This window comes from Mus musculus, chromosome 4, assembly GCF_000001635.26.
Source record: "Mus musculus strain C57BL/6J chromosome 4, GRCm38.p6 C57BL/6J".
In the NCBI taxonomy this organism is placed as follows: domain Eukaryota; kingdom Metazoa; phylum Chordata; class Mammalia; order Rodentia; family Muridae; genus Mus; species Mus musculus.
Window position 1 is genome coordinate 49,738,977 of NC_000070.6, and position 19,376 is coordinate 49,758,352.

The 19,376-nt window shown below is 39.1% G+C and overlaps 1 protein-coding gene across 4 annotated transcripts in view; it reads right to left on the reverse strand.

Annotated features, from left to right (window-relative positions):
• Positions 1–19,376, reverse strand: part of Grin3a (glutamate receptor ionotropic, NMDA3A) — a 184,413-nt gene that overhangs the window by 77,366 nt on the left and 87,671 nt on the right. The window lies entirely within an intron of this gene.

Consider the following 19,376-nt stretch of genomic DNA (forward strand, 5'->3'; position numbering starts at 1 on the left):
GCCTTCCAAATGCTGGGACTAAAGGTGTGTGTCTCTGTGCCTGACATTTTTTTTTTTTAAGTATGGTGTACTAATAATTCACATGATGGTATTACTGCTGATAGTGTATCTCATTGTGTGTTAGACAGTGTTTAAATGCTTGGTGGATTTCATCTTTTGTAAATTGTAACAATCCTGCTAAGATGGTTCTATATACCTACCTCCCCTCCCCCCACTTTTCAATGAAGTATTTCCATGTGGACCACACTGGTTTTGGACATCTAGACTTAAGGGAGTGTCTTGTCTCAACATTCCCAGTAGTTGGAAACAGGTGTAACCTTCATGGCTGCTTTTATACCTGTACTGCAGATAAGAATCTGAGGCTTGCTACTGCTAATTAACTTGTTTGCACTTTTGGAGCCAGTAAGTGATAGAGCTAGGCAGGTCTCTGAGTATCTCCTGTTGATGTTCTGGATTGCTATCATTTGCAGTTCAAAGCTTGTTGGCTTTTCCAGCTAGCCCCTTTATTGTTGTAAGACCCAGCTCTATTATCTGCAACATGGCTAATTGAAAGAGTTCAGCCAATGAACATGTAGCCAAGGGTCTTTTGAGGGAACTTAGTAAGTCTCCTAACAACCCGTTAATACTAGTAGATACCAATTATTGTGTTGATTATGTGCCTTAGCCCTTTACATTTATCACCTCTGTTAGGTCCAAAAGGAACTCCAATTCCCCAAACTCCAAAAGGCAGAAATGAGCTGTACCTGTACTATTTGTGTTTGGATAAAAGCCAGAATTCCTCAGGAACTTGTGAAACCAGTTCCTCTCTGTTCAATGACTTATTTCCCTTTTTAAAGGCAGAAAGGACACACAGCTCTCTACTGACATATACCTATGGTTGCATATCAAAACACATGCTGGGATCCAGGTTCCCACAATAGACCAAGTATCTGTTATATATTTCAAAGCCCCCACACCAGTCTCCTGGCCCTTCTCCCCCACCCCCCCAGCCACTGCTCTCCTTTATCCCTCCCACTATTCTCACTGCAATTTCCTTTTTTCTAGCCTGATATCCCCACCTCCCCATCTCACAGATAGCCCAGGCCATGTAGAGTCTACTTCTTTCTCTGCTCTAGAATCTTCCAGATGCCTCTGAATAGTCCCTTTCAGTCTCAGTCTCAGTCTCGGACTCTGTCTCTTCTCTGTCTCTTTCTCTGTCTCTGTCTCTGTCTCTGTCTCTGTCTCTGTCTCTGTCTCTGTCTCTGTCTCTGTCTCTGTCTCTCCTCTCCTCTCCTCTCCTCTCCTCTCCTCTCCTCTCCTCTCCTCTCCTCTCCTCTCCTCTCCTCTCCTCTCCTCTCCTCTCCTCTTCTCTTCTCTTCTCTTCTCTTCTCTTCTCTTCTCTTTCCTTCTCTCCCCTCTCTGTCTGTCTCTGTCTCTCTCCCTTCCCCTCTCTCTCTCTGTCTCTGTCTCAACATTCTTCTTAACCATAGCATGGAATGATTGATTATGTCTGCAGTTTCTTTACTTCACTCCCCTGATACAACTTCACTTCAGCCTTGTTGCACCCCTGGGAGGTCAGTTTTGTGAATAACTTGATTTCATTGATGACCAAAATGAAATTCAGAGGCATGAAATCGCCTTCCTAGACTCTTTGGCCCACACACGAAGAGCTATATTTACATATATAGCTGATTCTAAGCCCCAAATATCATGTAAGATGATGTCATGCTTGGGATTTTCAAAGATAACTATGATCATAATGCAATCACTATAGTGCCATAATCCTTTTAAATATGCTATTCTAAGGTAAGTAGCAGACTGGGGCTTTGCAGGAGGTAAAGAGGGCCCAGAGACAAGGCTAGGAGGCTACAGAGTTCCCAAAGGGGCTGGGAGATTTCTTTAAGCTCAGGTGCCAGGATAACCCTAGCTTTTTTGTTTATGTAATTGGATGGCAGTACAGGCGAATAGCAAGGTGAATAATGACTTGTGGACTGTGGCACTCAAACCTTTCCCTTGAGTCATTGCCCATCACCAGCAGTGTACTGTAGCCTGTGGCCTGAGCAGGCAGTGAGGTCCTTGCTGAACCCAGAGTCAGCAATTCTGGGATGATTAAATGCAAATGAATGAAAACAGCTATACATTTACTCCCTCCTCCCACCCCAGTGATGTAAGCCTTTTGGCACAAGTCTACCCACATCCTTATGTTTTTATTTCATTATATAACTCAGAAGAATTAAATATCAAAACCTGTCCAATTTGGCCTTCATTCAAGGTGGGCTGGATGCAAAATAGTCAACAGAAGGTCGGCGAATCCCTCAGCAGAGACCTTAGGGAGTCAGCCTCGGAGCAAGGCTGCTTCAGCAGAACATGGGTCAGACAGAAAGACAAAGTGCTGGGCAGTGGCTAGAAAAGACAAATTTGCTCATGCTTTTTTTTTTTTTTTTTTTCTCCTAGGGTAGCCCTCAGCATGAGGACTGAATGTCATTATTTCACTTCCCATGGCTGAAGAGTCTGTCCATGGAATTTGCAATGGAGCCACTGTGATGGAGGGTTTCTCAAAGACTCAGGCATCTGTTCTGAGCAAGGGTATTTAGAACAGAATGCCTCTCCTCTTCCCTTCCTCCCAGGGCAGCCTGCCAGTCAGGGTCTTCCCAGTTATTTTCCCTGGAGGCCACATTGAAGTTAGTGACTGGGCTAGCATTTGATTATCTTTTTTTTTATTCAGCACATTTGCTCCAGTTAGAAGAATCACAAGAGCAGTACAAGGAGCATTTTGCTTTGTGAGCCAAGCATCAGAGGGGGCGCTGGCTTTCTCCTGCGTCTGCAAGCTGGAGTAAATGTGCACATGTCGTCAAAATTGCAGTAATTCATAAAGTTTGCAGTTGAGGGACAGAATGAGGACTGAGCAATTTGGTTAAGGTTGGATACCAAGGGAGCCATGTCATACGCAACACATAACATTTATGCTTGCATGCGACCTCTCAGCACATAAACTGAGAACATGAATTGAAAAGTTCTTAATTTCTGTGCAGAGACAGGATAGGTAAAATCTAGAAGAGTAGGTGAGCTGCAAGATCTCTCTCCCTGACCACAAAGGAATAGAGATAGTCAGGAAGTGTTACTACAACTAATACGGTTGTCGTGTAGAGAAAGAAAAAGTGGAAGTTGGCTCAGAGCTATGATATGATTTGAGTTACACAATTATGTAAGTTAAATGTATTTCACTAATTTAAAAATGTGATTGTGGGGTTGAAGATGCAGTTCAGTGGTAGGGTAGTTGCTAGGTGCACATGAGGTCCTGGATTCATTTCCAGCTTCAAAAACAAAAGTGGAAGTGGGTGGGTAAGAGAGAGTGTGTGTGTGGGAGGGTATGGGGGGACTTTTGGGATAGCATTGGAAATGTAAATGAGGAAAATACCTGACCAAAAAAATATTAAAAAAGAAAAAAAAAACAAAAAAACCCCAAAATAATAAAAAACTCATTGTGTGTGGTAATTTTTCAAGCAGTTGAAAACCATTACCTATTGCACAAAAATTCATTAAAAATGACAATATTTTCCAGTAAAATTTATTTTGCAACCCAGAAACATCCCTTGAGAGCTAAATTAATTTTCAGGAAGATGAAAAAAGCTAGAGGTATCACCCACCAAATTAAAAACATAGCACAGAGCTATAGTAATTGAAGCAGGATGGCACTATCATTAAAAACAGACTTGTGTACCAATGGAACAGAACAGAGTATTTATAAATAAAATCACGCACGTGATATTAACGTGTTTTTAAGGAAGATGCCAATAATACACAATAATGGAGGAGGAATCTCTTCAACAGTGAACTGGAAATTGGTCATTATCTTATGTCATGACAAAACCTGACTAAAATGGATTATGGACTTAAATGTAAGCCTGGAATGATAATCATTCTTAAAAGAAGGCATAGGGGAAAAGCTTCTTCACATTAATTTTGACCATGAACTTTTGAATATAATTCTAAGTGCACAGTTAAAAAAGTAGAAGTTACCACCAGGAACTGCATCAAACTCAGGAGTTTCTGCACAACAAAGCAATAAATCAATGAGACGGAAGAAAAAGGGGAAGCATTTGCACCGACATAGATAGATACAGATACCCGATGGAGGCTAAGATCCAAAGCAGGAAAACACATACGCACGGAAAACTAATAGCCAGAATAAAAAATGAGCAAAGACACTAAATAGGTATTTTTCCCCAAAGATACATGAACTGTTACAAAAGAGTGCTCAAAATCATGGATCAACTTATAAACATATCAAACTCAAGGAAATGTTAGCTTGTATCTGTTAGGATATTGTATAAAAGCCAAGCAATAGACATTGGGGAGGGAGTAAAGGGAAATAAAAACTTGAACAAGGTTGGCAAAATTATAAATTGAGTAGCCATTGAGTTTCCTAATACTTATCACCAAACACAAAAAGTTCAAATCATAAGCAAAATAGCACCACCTGGTAATCTAGACACTCCTGAGTCGGTATTCAAAGGAAGAATTAGGATACTCCGCTTTCATTTCTGCAATATTCTCTAAATCCAAGAAATGAAACTCAGCTTTCTGTTGAAAGATTATGAGAGATTTCTGGACAAAGAAAATGTGATATGGTGTGTGTGTTATTATTCAACCCTATTATAAAAGAAATGCATTAGCAAGGAGGACATATATGTGTGTGTGTGTGTGTGTGTGTGTGTGTGTATAATATTAATATGTTACACACTATATATACAATGTATCAAGGAAGGAAATGCTGCCATTTGTGAGATAACGTGACTCAGTTTAAAAAATATACTGGGTCAGGTAATTCAAACATGGAAAGAAAAATTCTATATGACCCCACATCTATGTAATTTTAAAAGAATAAAAAATACAAATGAATGGAATCAGAGACTGTAAGGGTGGCTGCTAGGGTATAGGATGAGGAACTGTACTGATAAGATGAATAAATTCAGGGAGCTTAGTGTACAGCATGGTAATCATGGCTGATAACTCCGTGGTGTATATAAATGTCCCTGAGAATAGATCTTAAGTGTTGTCCTCCGCTCCCCCTAAAAGCCCTCTCAGACTATTACATGAGGTCATAAATGTGTTAATTGTACTCATCATGCCCCAGTGTACACAATTTATCAAGGTGTCATGTTGTACACCTTATAAACATTTATCACAATATGTATTGTCACAATAAATGAACTAATTTGATTTTTACAGATTTGCTTAGTTATTAACTAAGAACTCTCAGTTTGGGTCAACTTTTTGTTTTTTGTTTTTTTTTTGTTTTTTCTTTTATTCCTGCCAGTATGCATGTCATCTCTCTATTACACTTGTGGCTGGCTTCGGTCACTGGAAGGTTAGCAGACATGACATCAGTGTAGTTTTAGGAAAATGTCTGTGCCTTTTAGTCTGTGTAATAGTTTCTGCACCCACCATGAGAAGGATGCACCTAGCTCAGCCTACTGCAGAATGACACCTGCCGAGCAGAGGAGCATGAGTTCAACAAATCACTGAAGCCACCGGGTGTTATTCAAAAGTCAGGTCACCACTACAATGTAATAGCTCCAAGTAAAAACCCAGATACTGAGCAAAGAATCAGTAGCTACTCCCCTTGCCTATGTGGCTTAGCCTTATCTTGCTGTCTCGCTTTTTAGCATCTGCAGACCCTGTTAACCTCTTAAATTCCCTTCTCATTTGGTGCGTAACTAAATGTTGGTCTTCCCTTAAGATACAGTTAGATACCATTTCTTTCTTTGACCCTCTCAAGAAAGCTAATTACTCTCAAGGGTGGCAGGTACGTATTCAGACCTTCTGCAGCTGCAATCGGGTATGGTTAGTTGTTTGTTAGTATTGTAATTTGTTAAGAAAGTACGTTTCTTTGGAGACTTTTAGCGTTGAATACAGGGCTTTGCTATTACTTTTGGAATATTATTAATTATTAGAAAGACTATGGACCAAGAAATGAATAGTTTCTTGAAAAATTTGCAGCATATTTCTTATTGTTCTTACTTGTAACCTTAGGGTGTCTGGATCATGTGATATCTTCATGAACAAAATTCAGTGCACACATACACACAAATATATATATACACATATATATACATATATATGCATATACACACATATATATATATATATTCACACATGCATACATAAATAGATAATACACATGGGACATTGGTATAAGATGATAGCAAGCCTGTTGGAAAGCCACTTTTGATATACAGAACAGGAACACTGAGACACTTATTGGGAGATAGCTCTGCTCATCACTATACTACTAACAATTGAAGAATTTATCAGATGTTCAAAACTAAGTATTTTTCTATCTATCATGTCTTTAATTTTAACTTCATTGTGCATTTTCTGTGGACAATAGCTTTCTGCATTATTTTTTCTATCGTTCTGTCTTCACACACTTGGTTGGCTTATTAGTCAGCTAATGAGGGACACAAAAAAACATTCATTGTGTGTATACATGTGCGTGCTTGCCTGTGTGTGTATGTATATGTGTGTGCTTGTGTGTGTATACATGTGTGCACGTGTGTGTATGTGTGCATGTGTGTTATGTTCATATCTGTGTGTATGTGTTATGTTCATGTGTGTTGTGCATGTGTGTGCATGTGTGTGTATGTATATGTCTTAATTTTCAGATTGAAAATTTAGGGACTGCAGAAAGAATGGAAACAGGCAACCTTGGGAGGTAGGAGGTGGGGGGACCCTCTAGAATGTACCAGAGACCAGGGAGGTGAGAGACTCTCAGGACTCAAGGGAGCTTTTGCCATCCCACAGTCAAAAGCTCTGACCCGGAATTGTTCCTGTTTGAAGAAACTGCAGGAACAAAAATGGAGAAGAGCATAAAAGAAAGGAGGTCCAGTGACAGGTCCAACTTGGGATCCAGCTCAAGGGGAGGCCTGAGGCCCTGACACTGTTACTGATGCTATGGTAGGCAGATAGGAGCCTAGCATGGCAGGCCTCTGAGTAGCCCAACAAGCAGCTGAAAGAGTCAGGTGAAAATACTTGCACCCAACCTATGGACCCTTGCTGTTGAATTAGGGAAGTTGGAAGAAGCTGAGGAGGGTGACCCCATAGGAAGACCAGAATTCTCAACTAACCTAGACCCTTGAGATAACTCAGACACTGAGCCACCAGCCAGGCAGCATACGCCAGCTGATACGAGGCCCCTGACACATCTGCAGCAGAGGACTGCCTGGTCTGGCCTCAGTGAGAGAAGATTCACCTAACCCTCAAGAGATTTGAGACCCCAGAAAGTGGGGAGGCCTGGTAGGATGGTGGTGGAGGGTGGGGACATCCTTTTGAAAATGGGGTGGGGGGAGTTATGGGATTGGCAGCAGTTGGGGGGCAGACCAGGAGGGAGATGAAGTCTGGACTGTAAAAAAGGATTAAAGAATATAAATAAATAAATTTAAAAATAAAAAGGAAAAGGAAATTTTATGCTGCTTTGTCTGGAGAATTATTATTGTAAGTCTGTCAAGTTTCACATTTCTCAAAACTACCTCTAGGATTTTCTGAGAGGCCCCATTTTAAAATGACAATGAGCTTTACTCTGAAGATAAGCATCCAAGTGTGAATTCAGAATGTTGTGAATGTTGGCTGTCATTCTTCCTGGAGAAGTCAGGATGCATTTCGTCTTGACATATTTATTGTTTTTTGTTTGTTTGTTTGTTTGCCACATAAAGTAGAACTTCCACTTTATTTTTCGACGGTAGTTTTCCTTCCACCCTTACAAAACCACCTAATTAGATGGGCTTTGGTGGAGGTCGCCGTGCAGCGCCAGCAGGTCTGAATCGTGATGGGGATGTCCCGTCCTGCTGGGCTTCACGGAATCTATTCCTGGTGACCTCACTATTAATGGCACAGCTCACTCAGTAATGCAGCTTGACGTAGAGCTGGGGAAGCACATAAGCATCGAAGATGCTTGCTTCAGATATGTCCCTGACAGCAGCGGCTTCTACAATGTTCCGAATGGCAAACTTCTTTTTTTCTTTTTCTTTTCTTTTTTTTCTGAGACAGGGTTTCTCTGTATAGCCCTGGCTGTTCTAGAACTCACTTTGTAGACCAGGCTGGCCTTGAACTCAGAAATTCTCCTGCCTCTGCCTCCCAAGTGCTGGGATTAAAGGCGTGTGCCACCACGCCCGGCCAACTTCTTAATGGCCTTATCCTTGGGCACCACCGGGGCGCAGTTCGTGCAGCGAATTGGCTACACATGACCGCGGACCTTTTTTGGCACGACCATTGTTTCTTTTTTTGGTAATCTTGGAGCCAAGACTCAAAAGAACGACATATTTATTGTTAAAGGTATAACCAATAACTAAACTGAGATCCTTAGCTCCTATATTCAAAGTAACCTATTCTTCACTAATTTGATTGTTAACTCTGAAATTACAGGAAAGTGGGGCAGTTTAGATTTAGTAAATAATTATGGAGTATATATAAACCTAAACAACCAGTGTTTCAGTGAGTTCTTTGAGTCTCAAAGTTGAATTATTTGGCAGAGACAAAATCCAAACTCAAGACTTCTGGCTTAAAACTTCGATTTAGATCTTAATTTTTTTATTTTCATAATAAAATCAAATAATTGCTTCTTTATTTTTACTTTTTAAGGATTTTTAAAACTTTTGCTTTATGTGTGTATGTGTGTTTATGTGTGTGTGAGTATGTATGTGTGAGTGTGTATATATATATATATATATATATATATATATGTATGTCTATGTGAATGTGTGTATGTATGTACGTATAAATGTGTGTGAGTGTGTGTGTGTGAATGTGCATGTGTGTGCGTGTGTGTGCGTGTGTGTGTGTGTGTGTGTGTGTGGTTGTGTAATGTTTACCTGTTGAGAACAGAATTCAGTTACTGGAGTTGGAGTTATAGGTGATTGTGAAACATCCCATGTGGCTTCTGGGATCTGAAGTCTGCTCCTCTGGAAGAGCAGAAAGTGCTCTAAGCACTGAGCCATCTTTCCTGTCCCTAAAACAAATATTCACCAAGTGTGATGTTCTTCACTGTTGTTAACATAGAAAGTAGTCAAGATGACGTGGAGTGGTTCTCACTGGGTGTGTTCTATGCTACCCAGTGAACTTTGTAAGAAGAGGGAGAAAAGGGGAGAAAGTCTGCTTTAGGGGCTCCACATACCAATTTGTGTCTACAGAACAGCACCTTCTACACTGAGGTCTCAGGAGAGCTGGTGGTTCACCACCTTCTCCCACTAGGTTCCTAGGTATTGCTCCTCAGTGATGGATTGACAGGGTTCTCAAGGAGTAGACCCTGGACAATGCCCTGCAGCTGTAGCTGCATACAGGGAGTAGACCCTGTACAGTACCCTGCAGCTGTAGTTGCATAATTTTTTGAACATCTTTGGACTTGGGACACCTTGAAATGGACAGTCTAGCTAGTTTTTACATTTGCCTTCAGGGAAAACTAGTGGAATTAAACTTGTCTTTTATGAGGCCTGACTTTCTATCAGCATTTACTTTTTATGTATTCAAACTTTCCTCTAATATACATAATTGCTGAAAGGAAAGGCTGCAGAACAGTTATGAATTATGGCTTTTAGGGGAACGTGCACCGCAGTTAATGTTGCAAGGCAGCTTCTATTATAATCCTCTGTTTTCACATCCTTGTGATTTTTCTTGGTAGGGGGTGGAGTGAGGAAGAATTTTCCTTTGAGCTAAAATTTTCCATGACTTGACTCAGCCCAAGGTGATTTTATAAAGCAAAATATTTGCACAAATACTTCCATTTATTATTGTCTTTGGAAAATGCGGCTCATTTTCACTCTAAATATTAATGCATAAATGTTGCAAGTATGAATGGTCATTAAAGCTGGCCCTCAGATGCGTCTTTAAAAATATTAGTTGGAGCAATGTCCAACTGATTTATTAAAAGAATTACAATTACCAGTGGTAAGGCTCCTTCTTTTGATAACTATGTCAGAATATAACAATGGCTGAAATGGCTTAGCTTTTTTATAACTTGATGGTAATGTTTGCTTATGACATAGCTTTTCAATGGGGAAGTAAATATTTAGGATAATTTTAGATAATTTCGAATCTGTGATGAACACTTTAAAATGTTCTCTATCTTTTTTTACATAATAATAATCAAGCTTTTAACTTTTTAGGTGAGATCTCCATTAAATGTGTTTATTGTAAATGGCATATTGTTGAGGCTTTTACTAAAAATATTGTTCCAAAAATTGAAGCCAACTTTTGGGAAGCAGAATTAAAAATACTTAAAAACTAGCTTTTCCTTTAGGTAGGATCTTTATCTAGGTCCCAGAAGCCCATATTTAAGTTAGGGCTTTGATCTATTGTTTTGTATCTTTAATTTGCATTCTCCTTCACCTACTACTGACATAGTTTTGTGTCCTGAAACACAATCTCACTTGTGTCTGTTTTGTTCTTTGCTTATGTTTGTCTTTAATGATTTATTCATATCTAATAATGTTAAAACTATGTTAGTTTATCTAGGTCTCTCAACTAAGAGATACACAAAATGTTGATATAATAAAGGGTGTGTTGCCACTAATGTAATAATACAACTTGCACAATTTGGCTGCTTTAAATGATAGAGATGTTATTGAGAGGTGACTTGTGTGTTTACTCACTGCGATTTTCTCTTTGGTGACAGTCTTTGTATTCTCCTCTGAATGAATCTGCTTGTCCCCCTAGGTAAGTGTTTCAAATTGAGCAACCTCTTTTAGAGTCCTGAACCTATTGTTCTCTTCAGCACAGAATTTTATGATCTTATCTGGTTTTGTCATCATAATTACTCTTTGAATATTACTTCTGCAGTCTTTGAACCAATCCTTTTCCTGTGAGACTGTAAGTGAGGCATTTCACACAAATGGATTTCATCACTGAACATTTTGGTCTGACACACATATGTAAAATATGCATAACTTATAATCTATATTACAAATAGTTTGTATGTTTCATTACATATCACACATAGTACATATATGATATACTTGTATAATATATGCATACATGGCAAACATGATAAGTATAATGCACTTAGATTATGTGCATGAATTATGAGTATATATAATGAGAAATGTATATAGATAGCCATTTATTTTATCACCTCTCCACCTTCATTTCTGCCTTTTTCCTCCTTTATTTTTTTTCTCAAGGTAGGGTCATACTACATATTCTAGGCTGGCCTTTAACTCACAATCCTCCTGCTTTCACCTCTATCTGTTTTTGAGATTATGGAAGAGCGCTATCACGCCCAGCTTACTCCTACCTTCGAAGGTTGAGATCCATTATTTCATATACAACTTTCCCATCTTTACCCCTGTTCCCTTTAGCGTCTTTCTATAGCTCTTTTTATCAGTTGAAGGGAGTCTGTGCTGTGTCTTCTTCTATAGACCCTTTACTTTTTAAAAAGTCTTCTTTACCTGCTTGCAATGGTTGTGCTTCTATGGTTTCCCTTACGATTCAGACTCGCATCCTTGTTTGGAGGTGTGGCCATTGCAGGGTTGCCTGTGCTTCAGTACATGGCCCCACACTCATACACACAGGGACAACACTGACTGGACTTGGTTAGTTGTTTTTATTTTTAAAGCAAAGAAAGTGCAGGATGTGAAGTCAGAAAGGAGACACGTTGAGTGACATCGAGGGAGAGCTGAAGGGGGAGAATGAGGGACGAATGTGATTATGTTTCATTGTACGCGTACATGAAACTCTCCAAGAAGAAAAGTTTCAGATACATCACTCAGTGATCAGTTCTGAGTTGACTTCCACAGGAAGCCTTCTTATTCTTCTCTATAGGCCAGAGGTTGTAAGCCACTTGGCCGAGAGTTCTAACCATGGTCAGGATGCTCACCTCTTGGTGATGGCAATGTCATGTCAAGTTCCCTTGTAAAAACAAAAGTTTCTGGAGAGTGGAATTAGAGATCTGACTTCCCTCCTGATGTAATCCTTGTCATTATCTAAGGGCCAGACATCTGGCGACTTATACATATTTATGGAGTGGATGAAGGAATGAATTGCCTGCCTGCCATTCTCGCTTTGAAAAATAATTTCTATGTTTAAAGTCATTAGTCAATATGACTAGGCATTTAATATAGCTTTCTCTATAATTGCTATAGAGGACATGGTAGTTATGTACTCGGTGGCTGAAAGCCTTTCAACAACTTTTGCCCACGGGAAGCTATAATTTCACCTTATGCTATCATAAACCACTGAAGGACTTCATGTAGTTACCAGAGCCTTGAGCAGAAATTATAACCCCGAGAGCCCTCAATGCCTATTAGTCACTTGGAACATGACACAAAGCAAAATACGTTTTGCATTCTTGAACTTCAGTTTGGCTCTTGGTTTACTGACTGATTGAATTCATGCTTGACTTAAAGCAATCAGCATCCTGAAACTCAAACCATCTTAAAAAAAAAAACCCATAACTCACTAACGCTAGATATATACCTACCAATAGTCAGCTGCGTAAATTATGCAGTTATTATTTGTTTTGAAGTTATTATTTGTTTTGGTAATTGATTTTTTTTTCAGACAATGCTTTTCAAATGCTGAGCAAAGTTCTGGGGGGCTGTGGGCATCCTTATTGTTGTTGTCTGATTAATATCTTTTTGGAAATTATTTAACAACAACGACAAACACAGAACACTGGGTGATTGAAATGGATCTGCAGTTAGAAAACCCGGACTTGATTATCAGCTTGAACCTTGGAAAACAATCACGTTACTCTTCTAATCCTTAGTCTCCTCCATTTTAAATACATTTACAGCCTCACAAGGATGAGGCTGATCAACCGGGGTCCTGGAGGGAAGGAAGCCATGAAGAGTTTCACAGTGGAGTATGTCATTATTAATGATAGGTATCATTAGTGAAGTGAAATCATCAATTTCCTAAGAGCATGTACAAAAAAAAAAAAAAAAAAAAAAAACCAAAAGGAGCTCACTGGGGTGAGCTAGAAGATGGTACTTCTTGTATGTAATGCTTTTTATTATTTAACATTCAATCAAAGACAAGAACCAGTGTCAAAGTGTGCTAATAGTAAAATTAGGGAGTGTAGAGGTAGCAGCTTTAATTTCTCCTGAAAAGCTGAAAACAGAGGTTTGTCAACTGATGTACAAGTTGGGAAGAACCAGGTGAGAAGGGGTTAATAATAGTCCAACAGGGAACCTGATGAAGCCAGCTACTATCTCCACAAAAGAGAGGACAAGAATGAAGCAGCTTACAAAGGGACTATTTTCTGCGATTTTTTTTTTTTTTTTTTTTTAGAAGATGAGCCAGCATGTAGGGCACAGAAAAAAGAGTGGATTGGGTTGGCAGAATGATGGGGAAATTCTGTGTGAACAATGAAAAAAAAAAAAAAGAATTGCTTGGCTCTATTGTCTATAATGTCAAGAAGCTGTGCTAATATTGTAGCTGGCAAGGTAGGTTTCAGATACTGGGGGATGGCTAGAGCTAAGCAGTGCCAAAGAATGGAAGCCACTGGAACAGTGAGCTTGTTATAAAGAGAACCAATGCAAAGGCAGCAAGGTAGAGCTTAGTCCCAGCTAGTGTCATGGACTCAAGGGTAAAGGAGAAGAATGAAGCCAGCACCAAAGGAAGCCTGTTAATCACGTGATAGCTGATTAATGACATCATTCCTCCTTTTGCTTGCGCTGTACAAACAAAACACCTAGAGATCTTGTTTTTTAATTAATTAATTAATTTTATTGAATAATTTTCTTTATTTCCATTTCAAATGTTATCCTCTTTTCTAGTTTCCCCTCTGAAAATCCCCTATCCCTTCCCCCTCCCCCTGCTCATCAACCCATCCTCTCCTGCTTCCTGGCCCTGACAGTCCCCTATACTGGCGCATAGAATCTTCACAGGACCAAGGGCATCTCCTCCCAGTGAAGTGACTAGGCCATTCTCTGCTACATATGCAGCTAGAGCCATGAGTCCCACCATGTGTTTTCTTTGGTTGGTGGTTTAGTCCCAGGGAGCTCTGGAGATACTAGTTAGTTCATATTGTTGTTCCTTCTATGGGGCTGCAAAGCCCTTCAGCTCCTTGGGTATTTTCTCTAGCTCCTTCATTGGGGACCCTGTGCTCCATCCAATATATTACTGCGAGCATTCACTTCTGTATTTGAAATTCTTAGACAAATGGATGGATGTGGAGGATATCATCCTGAATACAAAAGAACACACATGCTATGCACTCACTGATGAGTGGATATTAGCCCAGAAGCTTGGGATATCCAAGATACAATTCACAAAACACGTGAAACTCAAGAAGAAGGAAGACCAAGGTGTGTATATTTTGGTCCTTCTTAGAAGGGGGAACAAAATACCCATGGAAGGACTTACAGAGACAAAGTGTGAAGCAGAGTCTGAAGGAATGACCATCCAGAGACTGCCCCACCTGGGGATGCACCCCATAGCAACCACCAAAACTAGACACTATTGGGGATGCCAACAAGAGCTTGCTGAGAGGAGCCTGATATAGTTGTCTCCTGAGAGGTTCTGCCAGTATCCAGAGATCTTGTTAAGAATGCAGATTCTAATAAAGAATATATCTTAAAAAAAAAAAAGAATGCAGATTCTGGTTCAGGTCTAGCGTAGGACCAGAGATTCTGCAATCCTGCATATGTCCTGGAGATACCAACACCGCTGATCCTTTGAAACACACTTCTGAGAAGAAAGGGTCTATATAAAGCTTTATGAATAAAAACGGGGCGGGGGGGGGGGGGGAGAAAAGGTAATGGATGACATTTAAACATGAGGGAGAGGCAGCCTCCACCATGAGACTCAGAGGGCGACAGGGAGCTGAGGCTTGCAGGAAGCTGTGCTGGCTGCCTTCTACTTTGGTTTCCTTTTCAACAAAACTGATGGTTTGTGTCTCCATAAAATTCATCACAGTGTTCAGCAGTACATAGTCTTTCACTCTCAATGTAAGCAGAATCATCTAGCCTAAATTAATGACCTGCCTAGTAAACCAACAGAACTCTCACCTCTTTCAGGGACCATTTGTCTTATCTTGAAATGTATGCAGTATAAGTAGGGGCCTTCTGGAAGAACGGTTCCTAATATAAACCGGTGGCTGTTAGAGGAATTCCTAGAATCCGTGGTGGGAAGAGAATTTTAAGGTGCCTTTGATTTTTTTTTTTTTTTGTATTTTAGTACTGAACACCCTTTATATGTGTGACAGTTCAATAAAAATACAACATTTGAGTTAGTTTACACTGTATTTGTGGAGTGATAGTGGTGGGTGAGATGGGAACTGATCCTCCTGGGTCTGGCTTTCTGCTTTCTCCATCCTATGAGTACAAATTCAACTGTCACAGCCCCAGCAGCATTTGCCCTTGAATTTTCTTTATGGTGTGAGCAAGCAGCTTCTCCAGCTTAAGCCCAGGGGTGGGTAATGGACTTGTTGAAGTAAATCAAGTTGAGGAGGACAGTCTTACTGTATATGTAAATTAAATACTCAGTAGGAATAAGTCATAGCCAGATATTGCTGTCCACAATCCTCTACCATTTATTGGTTTATGTACTGCCTTGTACAATTTACCTATCTTATTTTTTTTTAGTCCAATTTCTTCCAATGTATTAATGTACTAGATTTTACATGAAAAACATTCATTTGAATCAGATCACATAGTAGCTGGAACATAGATACTCAATAGGTATTATTATCATCATCATCATTGATCCTTTGAGTTCCTATCTGAAATATTATATCTGTAGTCTCACTATGAAGCTACGGTTTTTATGTTTGCCCTTCAGGATAATGACTGGTTATTAGTAGTAGTACACAAACCACAAAGGGTACATATTTGTATTATTGTAGTTGTTCATGGATTATATTACTGTATTAGTTCATGTATTTTTTCAACACCCTCAATGACATTTTCATTAATTCAGTGTCTTCAGATCAAAACAAAGTGAATCTCCAGTTGAAATACAATTCAAGGAAGAAACATTGATAGGCCCTGTTTTGGCTGCTGTCTTGCTTAAATTGTTTTAAATTAATTTGTCAGATCCTGGAGTCCATCTGGGAAGAGTGAACCTCAACTGAACAAGTGCCTTGGTCAGCTTGGGATCTGGCCATGTCTGTGGTAAATAGTCTTGATGCCATTGTGGACAGCATCGTCTCTAGGCCTAAGCTGTATAAGAATGTTAGCTGCACACTGGTCAGTAAGTGGCCGGGGCCAGGGAGAACAATTGCTCTGTTTTTCCTACCTCTAGGTTTCTGCATCAAGTTTCTGTCCTGACTTCCTTCGGGAATGGATTATGATCTAGGAATGCAAGCCAAATAAACTCTTTCCTTTTCAAGTTAGTTTTGGTCAGAGTGTTTTATCACAGAAACAGAAAGCAAACTGGAACATTTGTTTTGCTAAAATTTTCTTTCATTTGATTTCTTTTTTTTTTATGTTGGCAGTTTCTGATAAAATGCTGTGTGAGAGTACTTCTCAGCTTTGGAAAATATTAACGGATCCTGACAAAATATGTTTCTGAACTATGTGTGCAGGTGAAATAGGCCTGGACAAGCTTGTATTGTATTTAGTTGCAGTTAGAAAAAAAAATGAACTTAACTGGCCCTGTTTCCCAGACTGAGCTCACAACAGAACCGAAATGAGTTAAGATTGTGGTTTTGCTTGTGAATACCCCAGTGGTGGCATCACACTGACTCCTGACTGTTAAGGATCAAAATGAGTTAAATTGGAAAAATCCCGCTTTAGCTGAATTTGTGGAGCTGAAAAATACATTTTAGATATAAAACAGCCCCTATAAGATTCTGCCTGTAATATCTTCACATAATTAAATACTTACTGAGCATGGCAGTAAGATTGTTTACAGAGCAAATGATCATTAACTCAGTGCTCCTGAATTTTAAATGTGAACTTAGCCTTCATTAACTTTTTTGTTTTTATGAGACAAGGTCTTTTTACATAGCCTTGAGTGACCTAGAACTTACAGTGTAGACCAGGCTGGCCTTGAACTCACAGAGTTCTTTCTTTCTTGCAGTATTGGGGGAAGTGCTCTACAACCTACACTCAGCAAACACCCTACTACTGAGCTATAATTCAATTCTATATAAAATAAATACTATAGAACATCAACATGTATCAACATACATGCCTGCTGATAACTTTACAATTTTATGGTATGTGAACATTTACAGACCTCTTATGACATTGTTCATATAGAAAGTATTTATGTGCAGACATAGTGTCTGCTAAGTATGTTAATAATGTAAACAAAGTTATAAGCCAATTTTCCTCTTATTTAGGAGAAGGGTTTTCAAAATGTTGGCACTCTCCCTGTTTGTATTCAAACAGAGGAAATGATCTTAGACATTCATTAAAGCACGCTCATCAGGGTGTCTAATTGAAAATACTTTTCTGTATTTAGTACGAATTAATGTATCTATTTGAAAGTAATAAAACCACAGTTACTAAAAAATCCTGTAAAGATGCTGGCTGAAAATTATTTTAGGAGTAGGTGAACAGGTAAACAGATCACATGCCCAGCTGTTCTGGTTTCCACTTATCAACCAGAATCAGCAAAGACTTGATGACTTGATGTTCTAAAGTTCCTTGGTTGAGAACCTTCAGGAGTGGAAGGGAATCACCAAAAGTTCCAAACTGGTTACCCTGCACAGTTTGCCTGACCTGCACTGGAACACTAAAGATTTCAGACCAAGCTGTCCTACCAGGGAGTCAAATAACCCAGCCTGGGGCAGCGTTATCTGTCTCATGTTGCCTCAGAAGGCCTTTTTAAGGATCGTGCGTCTGGCTCTTAGCACCACTTGGCAGAGTATGGCCTTAGGTTTTCTTTGTTTTGATTGTTTGTTTATGTCTAGTCTCCTGGTAGAAATAAGGTAGAGACACACAAACTGACAGACAGATAATGTGACCAACTTAGAGTGTATTGAATCCTACCTAGGGAGCACATAGCCCGAGTGAGGATGAAAATTTGCTCTGAAAGTCTTTGTAGACAGTCCAAGTATGTCTAAAGTGTGGCTGCTTTACTGTGGGAATGCTGTGCACTGGAGAAGTCATTATCCTAACTGGAGCTAGGAGGCTGCAGACAGCAGAAGCTCACACAGAGCCATCATGCTCACTTGCTTTGTTAAGTATCTTCTCACTTCATGTGTCTACTGGAACCTTGCAGATAACATGCAGTTGAAATAGTACATTAAGAGTTTCCTACAATTTTAGTAGCCAGAAGTTTGTGCTGTGATATTGTACATTCATAGCATTCTATGCATTGTGGACTATTTACTTCAAGTTTCCTTCTTTTTTTTTTAACATATGTATATTAAAATTGGAAATTTTATATAACTTTATAGCTTGAATTTTCACTTACTATATTTGAATGTTCCTATATATTAAAAGGTTCTTCAAAGCCATGTCTACTGGCTTAATTGGCACATAGAAAAATTATAATTTATTAATTATGCTGTGATTAAATATTTATGTGGCTTCCAAGTGTTCACTGTTTTGCCTAAAACAGTAGTGACTTTTAACAATAAATTACTGCCCACACATTAAATTATTTTGCTTTGACAAGTTCATAAAAGTAGACGTCAAAGGCAAAAGGGTATGAACCATTTTAAGAATTTGGTAGCAAGTGGCCAAGTTGATTTATGAGTATATCATAAATTACCTTCTAGCAATACTGCAAAACATCAACCCTATTGTGCCTTTAACAAAAGCTACCAACAAAAATTCTTGATTTTTAAGTATAACTTTATCATTGTATAGTACCTCATTGATTAAAAGATTGAATATAGTTTTTATTTATTGGTCAAATTTATTTTCAAGATTGATGTTAATATTATTGTTCATTTACTTTGATAGTTGTCAATCTATACTCTGATTCCTTTATGAAGAGCTTTAAAGTTGCTTAAGGTCTCAGAAAATATAAATATACATTTTTTAAAATGGGTGGGCTAAGGAAACAGAAACATATGAAGCCAGAATTAATGCTTAAAGTCAAAGCCAATAAATCGGCTACTGGTAGGAAAGAAGTTGCTTCTTAACTTCTTTTTAAGACTTAGCACAAAGGAGAATGTTGTCATTTACTGGTTAATATCGGCAGTGTGTGTGTGTGTGTGTGTGTGTGTGTGTGTGTGTGTGTGTGTGTGTGAGAGAGAGAGAGAGAGAGAGAGAGAGAAAATAAAAATAAAAATGAATATAGCTAATATTATTATTGACCAGAGTCATGCCATACCCCGCCCCCCCCCCAAATAAAGGGGGGGAATGAAAAAGATTTAAAAAACCCTGCAGACTAGGGTGGAACCAGTTCAAAAGGGAGAAATGTGATACAGTCAACATAGCTGAACCGAGTTGTAGATGTGCAAAGTACTTTGACATCAGGCATTAGAGAAGCAGAATTTG